This window comes from Rosa chinensis, chromosome 5 (genome assembly GCF_002994745.2).
Source record: "Rosa chinensis cultivar Old Blush chromosome 5, RchiOBHm-V2, whole genome shotgun sequence".
In the NCBI taxonomy this organism is placed as follows: domain Eukaryota; kingdom Viridiplantae; phylum Streptophyta; class Magnoliopsida; order Rosales; family Rosaceae; genus Rosa; species Rosa chinensis.
This window is the reverse complement of record NC_037092.1, coordinates 28,595,623-28,607,910: the sequence shown is the minus strand read 5'-3', so window position 1 is coordinate 28,607,910 and position 12,288 is coordinate 28,595,623.

The following is a 12,288-nucleotide window of genomic DNA, read 5'->3' as shown; positions in this document are numbered from 1 at the left end:
GAATCCATCACCAACTAGTTTGATGTCAATCGGAGTCAAAATGAATTTTTGACAAATTTTCTAAGTTGATAGAATGCAGCTGGAATTTTTAAGAAAAACTGAACAGTTTAGGCTGTTTGCATCCATCTTTTCCCTTACTTCTCGAGAGCAAATTTTCTTGAAATTTTAGTATGTTGTACCTTGATATGTCAGATTTAATTCTGGAAAGTTTCAAGTTCATTTCTGTTCAGATGAATTTCTAATAAATCTCGAAGCATCATCAGTTCCTACCTCAAACTCACTTGTATCTGCATTCGCCTTTTGAATTTTAATGGCTATTTTAATTGATACTCAAAGGTGCAGACGTATATGAAGTCTTATATCAACTTATCTCATGTTTCGATAAGTTAGTACTACTTTGAAAAAGGTTGTTTAAGTTGGAGATGAATGATAAAGACCGATCAAGTGAATTGATGATTTATCCAACTTGGTAATAGGATGACGAAGCATGGAATCTGGTTGCACAAGCCAATGGCTAATAACATTCGAAGCACTTTAATTTGAGGTAGGGAGGCTTCACCCTAGTTAGTGCTCTTATGTTTCCTACATTGTTTTTATGGTTTGACACTTGAGTTCATGAGATGACTTGAGAGTGAGGGGGGCATAGCGAATTCCTTGGGTTTCGATCCCCTAAACCTCCGGAGGGGCTGTACGGACGAGATAGTGTCTGACATCCTTTGAGGTGTGACACTAGATCTAGGTGGCACGGCGTAAATGGATACTCTCGCTATTCTTCACCTGTTGTTGAAGATTTAAATCTTTAGTGAGGATGTAGTTGGCTAGTATTAGATCGGTCATCAGGTTTGATTTTACCCGGGTACTCATTCGTTGTCATATGATTTCACATTGGGAGTTTTTTATTTAATTTTATTGTATTTTACTCAACTGGCTCCAATTACTATTTGGTTTTCAAACCTAGCTAGGGCTGATGTTTGAGCAGCGAGGAAGAAATCTCACCCCTAATATAGTTGGACTTGCAGGCACTGTGCACGAGGATTGAGGAGGATTTTAAGACTGAGCTGGGTGCTACATTTTTCTTTAACTATTTGGTATATTTACCTACACATTTTATTTACCTCTACTGAATTGTTATTGTTTGATGGAGGTTGAGTGTTATCTTGTTTTTGGCAATGTTTGTTGAGCTTCTTAACTTTGTATTCAAATGGTTTGAACCAAACTAGAAATTATTTTCAATGTTGTAGGTTGTTGATTCAGCTTTGTTTCACTTAAGTAGTTATGTTTGGAAAACACTCAATTGTTTAGTCATAATGTCATTTTAACAAGTAAGAATAAAGTTTTCAATTTCACCTCGCTTTAAACTCTGCATTTTCTGCCAACACTTGCCTTTTCATTTCGTTTTTTTTTTTTAAAGTTAAATTGCCTTGCGTCTCTTTAGGACATGAGTTAAGCTTGCTTAGCTTATGCTTCTAAAGGTTCGCAACATTGTAACGTAACGAATTTGGAGAGGTGCAAATTGGGGCGTTACATATGGCTTTAAAATTGGACTTGGAAAAAGCATATGACTTTCTTCATTGGGATTATCTGACAACTTGTTTACAGGCTTTGGCTTTCATACTAACTAGATCAATCTTATGCAAGCTTGTTTAAAGACCGTTTCCTTTTCTATTATGCTGTATGGAACTCCCAGAGGCTATTTCAAGCCTAATAGGGGCATTCGTCAGGGAGATCCACTTTCTCCTTATTTATTCATCTTAGCAATAGAGCCTTTTATCAGAAACTTAAATAATCTTACATCTAAGCCAAAAACACAGGTGGGTATTCTAACTTCACCCCATTCGTTTAAGATTTCTAATTTGATGTTCGCCGATGATTGCTTGATTTTTGCAAAGGCCTCTCACTCTGCAGCCAAGAACATTCTTCAGGTTTTAAATAATTTTTTCGAGGCCTCTGGTCAGCAGGTTAATTATCATAAGTCTACCATTTATTTTTCAAATAATGTATGTTCCTCTGTGAAAAGAGATATTGCTTGCTTTTTTCAAATCCAACATAAAACTTCTATCGGTAAGTATTTAGGGGTTCACAATATCGTTTGATGGAAAGATTCTCTTAATATGAATGATATTATTGTGAAAATGCGGAAGAAGCTTGCAGGATGGAAGGCCAATTCTCTTTCTTTAGGAGGAAAGCTCACCTTAACTAAGGCTAATTTAGCTGGGATGCCTAATCACATACTTTCTTGCTTTAAATGTCCTAAAAAGATTACAGACAGGCTAAACAGGGAGTGCAGATCTTTCTTTTGGGGTAATTTTAACCCAAACATTGCTTGGAGCTAGGTTTGTTGCCTTAAGGCTAAAAGATGGCTTGGTGTTAGACCCCTGGAATAGTTTTGTAAGGTAGCTTTAGCGAAGTTAGGTTGGAAAATACTTACTCAACCAGACAATTGGTGGGTGAAGTTAGTACCCTGGAAATATCTGAAACAAGGGCATTTCTTTATGGTGAACAAGAAGGCCTCTAACTCAATGGCTTGAAAAGGCATCTGGGATGCTCGAGACATTTTAACTGTAGGAATCCGTTGGACTGTTGGTGACGGTAAATCAATTTTCTTTTGGTTTTTTAATTGGGTCTTGCCTTTTCCTTTATTTCTTTTAATTCCTGAGAATCAAAGGCGTATGTTGGACTAGACACTAATAGTTTCTAAGTTCATTCATAATATGATGTGGAATACGGAATCACTCCAACTTATTCTGCCTCAAGACATAGTGGATAAAATCATATCTACTCCCTTACCTATTTTGCCCACTACTGATTCGTTTATTTGGGATCCGTCAAGCTTGGGTAAGTTCTCAATTAAAAGTGCTTCTTGGTTGCATGCTAATAATTCTCCTGCGTGTTCGAATGCTTCTTTACTTAATAAAATGTGGAAGCCAAATATTCCTGCGAAGGTTAAAATTTTCTCATGGATCGTAATCAAATTTCCCGATTCATGGCAAACATTCCTCCTAGTTGTCCTTTATGTCCTATTGGACTTGAAAACTTGGATCATCTTTTTATGCACTGTGACTTTGCCAAATAGGTTTGGATGACCTCAAATTTACCTAATCCTTGCAATTGAAATAGTTCTTTTGTTTCCTGGCCGGTTACAACATATTTCTAAAGAGGATCAAGATAATTCTACTCTTGCTTCTGCTCTACTTGTAGCTTGGTCTATTTGGCATACAAGGAATAAGGTGGTCTTTCAGCAAATCGAGCCATCCCCAATTAAAGCTTTATATGTGGTTGCCACTACTACAAAAATTGAATCAGACGACGCCTCTCACACGACGCATCATACTTTTATGTCGTCTGATTGATTTTTATTTTTTCGGACGTCGTTTTTACAAAATCTGTCGTATGATATGGACTTATGAATAAGTTCATAAGACGTTTAAGAACAAAACCATTGTGTGACGCTTAAAAAATTGAGCGGCAATTTTCCCACCATGTAGTGGTGCCAAATCCCATCTCAAACCCCAAATTTCCTCTCCAACATGTATTAATCATACGACGAAAAATAATAAAACTGTGGTCTGATCAATATATTTGACTGAAGGAGGGAGATTTCCCACCACCATATTTCTCTAACTCCCCAAAGAGGGAAGTCAGATTGATAGGAGGCAAATCCCAAATTTAAAATGGTAGTCTTCATACCACATTTTTATAAAATTCTGTTGTGTGAGTCTTTGTCCAAATTGATATAGCCGGGCTTGAAGCCCGAACACTTAGCAAAAGAATAACAAAAATACCCATAGCTCCTCAATCCCTCGACAGCGCCTCACTCTCAAGTCTTGACACTTGGTTACCCACAACTATCAGCGCCCTTGCCCTCTCTCTCTCTATCTTCTACCCCTAGACCCCAAATCCATCATTTTGAAGCCTTGGACCTCTCTCCTCTCTCCTCTCCCTAACAACCAAACCAGTTTCCGCCTCATAGGATTGATGGTGAATTCATCCCATCACTCTAGCTTCAAAAATAGACCGGAGAGAGCCATACATTGGAAACCCTCCAATTCTTTGAGTCCTCTTTCTCTTACATAATCCAAGGCGGCCTCTCTATATATGAGCAAAAGAACCAGAAGCTCGAGCTCCTTTGACCCAATGAACGGCTCGATTATGGGCATTCAGTTCGAGTACTTGGGAAGGTAAGGGTTCGGGTTCCTACCTTGGGTCATACCTAAAAGGTCATTCAAGTAATCTAGGTTTAGTTAATGGTATACCGTACAGTAGCAGATTGCCTAACCCAAAATCTCATCTTTCATTCCCACAAACAATTCCCAATACCCAAAATCCCATCTTATTGTTACTGATGATGTTCTTCGCTAGTTTCACTTGGATTTGAAAATTTTGGGAAAGCTAGGAAATGTTGAGAAGAATTGGGGGTCCGAGAAGAATTGGTAAATGTATGATACATCTCGCAGATTAGATTGATTCTTTTGCTCATTGAATTGAAACCCTATCTCTAATCTCTATCTCTAATCCCTTTTCACTGTTAGAGCTTGAAGAATCACGGGCATTGGTTTGAAGAAGCTGAATTGCTGCGCGATTACAGACATTCAGTTCTAGCACTTGGGAAGATAAGGGTTTGGGTTCCTGCCTCGGGTCATTGAAAGAGGTCATTCAGGTAATCACCCTTATCTCAGATTTCAAGCAAATTATATCTGGGTCATTTTGCTATGTGAGTGATTGATATAGAATCGTTCGGATTGGATTTTTGGGTGCTGCTAATGTTTTTGGTTAAATTATTTTGTTGGGTATTTCTGGGATGTATCAATATTGAGTGAATGATTGAGCTGCCCAGCTTAATATGGCTGGTTTGGTACTTTGGTTAGTGGGGTGGAAGAGATTTGACCTTTGTAATATCAATGCACGAATCTTTCTTTCTCCATCATCATGAACATTACATGGAGATTACACAGAATACGAAAGTTGCAGAGATTCTTTCTTCTTTTCAAGTCTTTTTCCTCTTATACTTCCCTCTCTTTTATCTTCTCCTAGATTTTTTTTCCTTCTTGACTTCTCATAATATGTAGGCAAGTGGCACACTGGTATTGATGAGGAAGAGAAGCTTGATAAATACTGAAGTCTTGGTAAGTGAAATCAATGTTGTAGTTCTAATTTGTTAGTGAATATCACTTATCAAAGTTGAAAATAAATGAAATCGAATTGATTAAGATCTGTTAAAACTACTAATGGAACTCTATGCTTATTTTCTTGCAGTTAATGTGTATGTTCCCAAAGATAGAGTTACGAACCTCCATCAAGGATATGGATTCATGGAGTTATGAAGTGAAGAGGATGCTGATTACATAAGTTTTCATTTTCTCAAGTTATTTTATATCTCCCTGATTCCTGTTAAAGATGTTGTTTCTGACTATAAATTTGTTGTTTTGACTGCGCGCTATGCAGCCAATCAAGGTGCTTAATATGATCAAGCTTTACAGAAAGGCAATTTGTGTAAATAAGGTATGCAATTCTGTTTTCCCTAGCTTTCATTCTTTGTGTGTTCTGTGCCAGATAGGACGGTCGGAATTATAATTTAACAGGGCTTCAGGGAAAGCATTATGCTTCATCTCTTTATGCCACATATCCTTAGATGTAATGATATTCTGGTTGATTGTGTGAATTCTTTGATTTCAGCTTCCCACAATAAAAAGAGCTTGGATGTAGGGGCTAATATTTTCGTTGGAAATCTTGATCTTGTAAGTTGTTTAGCCTGTCTCAAAATCCAATTAATAATATTATTATAAGATTAATTCTAATCTTTTATTTTATTTTTTTTTCTATAGGTGTGGATGAGAAACTTTTCTACGATACTTTCAGTGCATTTGGAGTCATAGTTCTGGTGTTCATCATATGACCTCATTCATTTAGTTAAACTTCACATGACAAATTCGGTGGGATCGGATGAGATCACATTGCTGATAGGTTAATATTTAATTGATTAAAGGAAAATAGCTAGAATCAATACATGCATGTTTCGCATTTGTTATTCGTCAATTTATTTCACTATGGGATTGTAGTTAGTCAAATAAGTATCCATTTTTCTCTATTGGTAGATCTTATTATATCATTAATTAAGGAAGCAATGTATAAAGAATGAGCAGAACTAGAATATTAGTATCTTATAATGCATTTCAATTCTCAAAAGAATTCATCAGACCTATGAAAATTGCTATACCATGGAGTAGTGGTTATCATTGCTCAATCTTGTATTATTAATGACCAAAGTTGAATATCTAAGCACATACTTATTCATGTACAGGAATTTAAGAAGGCTGTGATAACACTTATGGCAGGTGAATCTTGTTGAGTGGCTAAAAATGATGGTAGGTGCAAGAAGTATGGAGTACGATGAATGGGCCAATCATAGGTAGGCATGGAAATTGGAATTTACTGCCATTATAGAGCCTTCAATCTGATGACAAGAAGGTAAATTATTTTGTATCTTTATCCCTATTGTTTTTGAAGCATATGTCTCGACTTCAGTATTTTTGTTTGTTTGTTTGAAATGTAAGTGCATAGATAGTAGTTTGCGGGTCTTATTGTAGTAAATGTTTATTTGCATGTAACATCAAGATTTTCCTCGCCATATAGTTTAGCGTGGTACTACTGCTAAGTCATAGATACTTGTGTTACAGTATTGATTGGTTTCTCTATTTGCAGCATTGTGCAGACATAAATTGTTTGATTGTATTGAAGGCATCAGCGTCTGGGTCTGATTACCTATTTACTAGGAGCAGTGATGGAACACTAAAAAGAGGGGCTGTGGTTGAAGATGCCGCTACCTGCTCAGCATTAACCTTTTGAGTCTCATGTGGATTGTGTATTCATTTTCCTTCAGTATTTAAATTTAGTATTTGACAGGACTTGCAATATGATCTAGATGCTAGAATGATGATATTTCCATAAAGAAATAATGATGGGAATTCTTATTTGGTCTTCAAATTTTTGTATTTTCTTCTATTCTCATTTCATGGTAGACAAGGAGTCAATTTTTCAAGTGGAATTCGTAATTCAGTCCACTGAGCCCAGTAAATGGTACAAGGCAGAATGAAAAAAATAGAAGAAGAAGAAATTTGGAGTTGTTTAGAATCTTGTAGATTGTTTTTCAGTGACATTCTTGTTGATTTACTCACGAACCAGGTTTTGTCTTCATACCTCTATTCCTAGTTCTTTCTTGTGTTTGAAACTTTGAAGGACTTCATGTATTTTTCCTGCTTTCAAAACGAGTTTGGTTAGTGCTTTTGTTTTGTGACATGGCTCATATCAGTGGACTTGTTTGTGGTCAGGTGTGTTTTCAATCCTTTGTGTACCAAAATTATAGTATTGTCAATTGTTCAAGATTTTCTCAAGCATTGTCATTCGCAATGCAGATTGGAGGCAGTAATCTTTTTTATAAAGTAGTTGCTTTGCATATCTTAGCTTCCACATGCATGTGATGGGTTAGTGCTTGTTGGAATGATGTCATTCCAAATTATGCATGCATTACGACTATCTGGTCCCTTGAATTTGGTGGAACATGGAGCACTTAAAAAAGCTTTAGATATAGTCCAATTTGCACACAATAGAAATGTACAGATCCTATATCCAAAGACTTTTGGTGCAAGAATGATAGTCATCCTAAGCAATTGGAAATATTTCATGGGCATGCTATTCCAGATGGTGAGAATGCATTTGATTGACCAAAAATATGACGCATTTCCTTTCCTAAATTATGAGAACATGTATAAATTCAGTATTTCATTGACCACATATGTGAATAAGTATGTTGTTTCCTTTTTTCTAATCTCAGGTACATGATCCTAGCATTGACTGGTGATGAGAAAGGGTATAACTGAATTGTACTGTTTCTGTTTTGGCATGTGTACCCCTCAGTGAACTATTGATCCATATGCAACTGGAACTATAGAACGAGAGCAAAAAGCTTCTACAGAAGCTTCTAAAGCTAGACTCCAATGAGGCCATGAGAGCAGCAAAGCTTGCAAAACTAGACTCCTTAAGTAAATTTCTGGATGTATGTTGCTAGGAGAATAGTATTAGATGTACTCCTTTTGTAGATGAAAGATTACCTTTGCACAATCTATTTTGGTGCATGATGTGGATTATAACAATTTCTTCGATATATTGATCAGGTACTATTAATTTGATCATTTTTTTATTTCAGTTTCAGCATATACAATGCATTGAATCATTCTATTAGGACAACAATAACAACAACAAAAACTGTCGTATGTGCACAATATCACAATGACCCAAAAATAAAAACTGTCGTTTGAATGAAAATCACACAACAGGCATAAAATAAAGCAACCTCTAAATCGCAATCACACAACTGTTTCTAAAGTCGCCCGTCATCTGAAGAATAGTCACACAACAGTTAATGTTGTCGACAGGCTGCCGCCATGCTGCCGATCACTTCACACGACGGTTCCCTACAATTGACTTTCATTAGACAACGCCTCGATATACGACGGTCAACCTCCATATCAGACGACGGTTTTTGCCTGTCGTCTGTTTCAATTTCTGTAGTAGTGCTATAATGGGTTCTAACTATTGCCATGCTAATCTTAAACTTCGATTGCCGAAGGTTTCAAAGTATCTCAACATTAAATGGCAGCCTCCGAACTTGGATCAAGTCAAGTTAAACTTTTATGGTTCGGTCAATAATAGTGAAGCCTCAATCGGCTTTGTGATTCGAAATTTCGATAGAAATCTCCTGATTGCTGCCAACAAAAAGATAGGTCATTATGGTATGCTTGTTGCTGAAGCAATGGCTTTGCAGGAAGGGTTGCACACAGCTAGGCTTAATCAGTATCAGAATAGTTTGATGGTGGGCGATCCTAAGCTGTTAATTGACTGCCTCCAAGGCAAATCTGAGGTCCCGTGGTGTATCAATGCCCTTGTGCAAGATATCCAACAGTTAGCTCAGCAGTTCAACTTTATTATTTTCAGACACGTTAACAGAGAAGCCAACTTTGTGGCTGATCGACTTGCAGCTTTGGTTCAGCAAGCTCACAATCCTTTATTTTGGTTTAATTGTCTGCCCCTGTCAGTGTCCCCAGCGTTCCATTTGGATAAGCTGAGCGGGGCGTTTCCCATGTGTTTGTTCTTTAGTTTGTTGTTGTTTTTTTTTTTTCATTAAAAAAAAAAATCTCATATTTCTTGGTAACTCTTGGCGGTCAAGTTATATTTTGGAACTAATGTATTTTCGAAAGCCCGACCATATTATTCATTCACGGAGGCCAATAAATTAAAATCATTCATCCAATATCTTCAATTTAGTGCATTACAAAACTCGAGTACGCTATATGGCTTCTCCCATGTTTAGAATGTAGCTAAAGGGTCTTGAGAACCCTGAGTGACCAAGGAGAGAAGAAATTTTGAACAAAACTATCCTATGATCTTAGATAATTTACCTAATTTTTTGAAGCTAGGTTAGAGATCGAAACCTAGGGTTTCCAAGATCTGAACTCATTTTTTGACCATGGACGTGCTGTTTTGGAACTGTCGAGGGATATGCAATCCTTCTATGAGGCATGCTCTGAAGATCTTGATCTCAAAGCACAAATCAAAATTGGTGTTTCTGATTGAAATCAAAATCAGAGAAGAGAGTTCGAAAGATTGCGGCGTAACCTAGGGTTTGATCTTACAGAAGGTGTGATGAGTGTTGGGCAGGCTGGCGGTTTGTTTTAGAATGACGAAGTGAGGTCAAAATTTGACAACCATCAACTGTGTGATTTATTGATGCAGCAGTGGATGACGGGGACGACTTTTGCGGTGGCGCTTCACGAGGTTTTATGTCAATCCCAGTGCAGCAGATTGACTATCCCAGGACCTTCTCAGGGCTTTGAGTGATGATGATAGTCTACCGTGGGTGGTGCTTTGTGATTTCAATGAGATTTTGATGGCCTCGGAGAAGTAGGACGACAGGTCGCAACCAAAGAACCAAATGTGGGGATTCCAGGAGGCGTTGGGGTATGCGGAGCCCGTAGATCTTGGTTTTTTTAGATGCCTGTATACCTAGAGTGACTTGAAACGAAGATCAGACAGCTATAGTCATTCTCAAATTATCCATTTGCCGCCTTGCCAATCAGATCATATTCCGATTTTGCTTTGTATCAGTGCTACTATGATTGCTCTGAAGAAGAGATACCACAAGTTTAAGTTTGAATCTCTGTGGTTGAAGCGTGAGGGGTGCCATGATGTTGTTCAGAAACAATAGCATCGATCAGTTACATGGCAACCAATATTTTTTGTGACAAAGAAGATAGAAGGACTAGTATTGCTTTGGATGCTTGGCAACGCAGTGTGTTTGGGGACAGGCAGAAGGCAATAATGGAGACTCGGGTACTGTTGGAACTGGAGTCAAAGAGCTAAGGTTTCATGGCTAGGGGGGACATAAACACAGGATTTTTTTCATCATAAGGCCTGTAATAAACAACGAATTATTTTTGTTAGAGGTCTTTATGATGAGGCATGTGCTCGGAATGGACCAAATGGGACGTCACTGCTATTTTTTCAGCACTATTAGGAGAGCATAGGTGAGGACATAGCTGCTAATGTGCACAACTTTTTGCAGACTGTTCAGTTGATTAAATAGATTAATGTCATGTATATTTCTCTAAATCCTAAAATTGGTACTCCTGAGACAATGGCAAACTTGAGACCAATTGTGTTCTGTAATGTAATTTATAAGCTGTGTTAGAAAGTTATTGCCAACAGATTGAAATTAATTTTGCCTCTGGTGACATTCCAGAGTGCTTTCATTCTGGGCAGGTTGTTAATTGACAATACTTTAGTAGCTAATGAGTTAGCACATTTTATTCTTAACAAAAGAGCAGGAGAAAAGTATATGGCATTGAGGTTGGACTTGAGTAAAGCCTTTGGATAGATTGGATTGGGGTTTTTTCACAGAAAGTCATGGAGCTAATGAGGTTTGCTAACAGTTGGGTAGAGATGATCATGCATTGCGTATGATATTCTTTTCTGGTTAGGCCATTATGTGGTGCCCTCAAGACGGTTGCGGCAAAGGGATCCATTATCACCATATTATTTCTTCTTGGAGCAGAGGGTTTATCTACTTGGTTGAAAAAGAAGGCTGATCTAGGTGTGTTACCATGTATTTTTATTTGTTAAGAAGCTCGCATGGTCAATCATCTTCTTTTCGATGATGATAGCATGTTGTATGTGAGTGCTACTCTAGGAAATCAGTAATGTGCTGAAGGTGTACGGCAAGGCGTCTAGGTAGCAGATGAATTTGCATAAGAATTATGTTACTTTTAGTAAGAACATGGGCAATGATGATCAGAATCTACTTGCTACTTTTTTGGGGGTTACAGTAGTGGAGTCCCATGAAAAGTACCTTGGTTTGCCTACATATGTCGGAAGGAATAAACCCAGTACTTTTAAATATATTCAGGAGAGGCTGGATCATGAACTTCAAACTTGGCACTGTCAGCTTTTGAGTAGTGTTGGCAAGGATATTTTGATCAAGGTGGTGGCTCAATCTTTACCTACATATGCTATGAGTTGCTTTCAACGAACAGAATTTTTATGATGATCTTCAGCAGAGATGTGCCAAATTTTGGTGGGAGAGTACTAATGAACAAAGAAAAATTCATTGGAAGTCTTGGAAGTTTTTTTTTTTTTTGCGAGCCAAAGGAGGAAGGAGGTATGGGTTTCAGGGATTTACCTCCCTTTAATATGGCAATGCTAGCTAAACAAGGATGGAGAATTCTTAAATATTCGAATTGTTTGATTGTCAAAATGTACAAGGCTAGGTACTATCCAAAATCTTCTTTTTGGGAGGCAGAAAGCCATCCATCACCTTCATTCTCTTGGCGGAGATTTTTTTAGGCTAGAAGTATTCTAGTCAAAATGACACGTTAGCAAGTAGGAGATGGGAAGGATATTTTGTTATCTGATCCATGGGTACCTAGAGCTGCACCTTCTCATTACCAGTTCATGGAGGCAGAAATTTACTTTGGAAGGTCAATAACTTAATGAACAATGAGGGCAGATGGAATGTAGAATTGGTACATTAGGTTTGTCATGCCGATGATGTTCCCTTTGTTCTGTTCATTCCATTGAGTACTCAAAGGGTCATAGATCGCTGGGTGTGGCAGTTTGATTCCAAAGGCATGTTTTCAGTTAAGAGTGCTTATAGACTCTTAATGGAAGAAGAGATAGTTCTAGAGGTGCCTCTGCAGACACAAGAATTATGGAAGAAACTTTGGTTTGCCAATGCTCCAA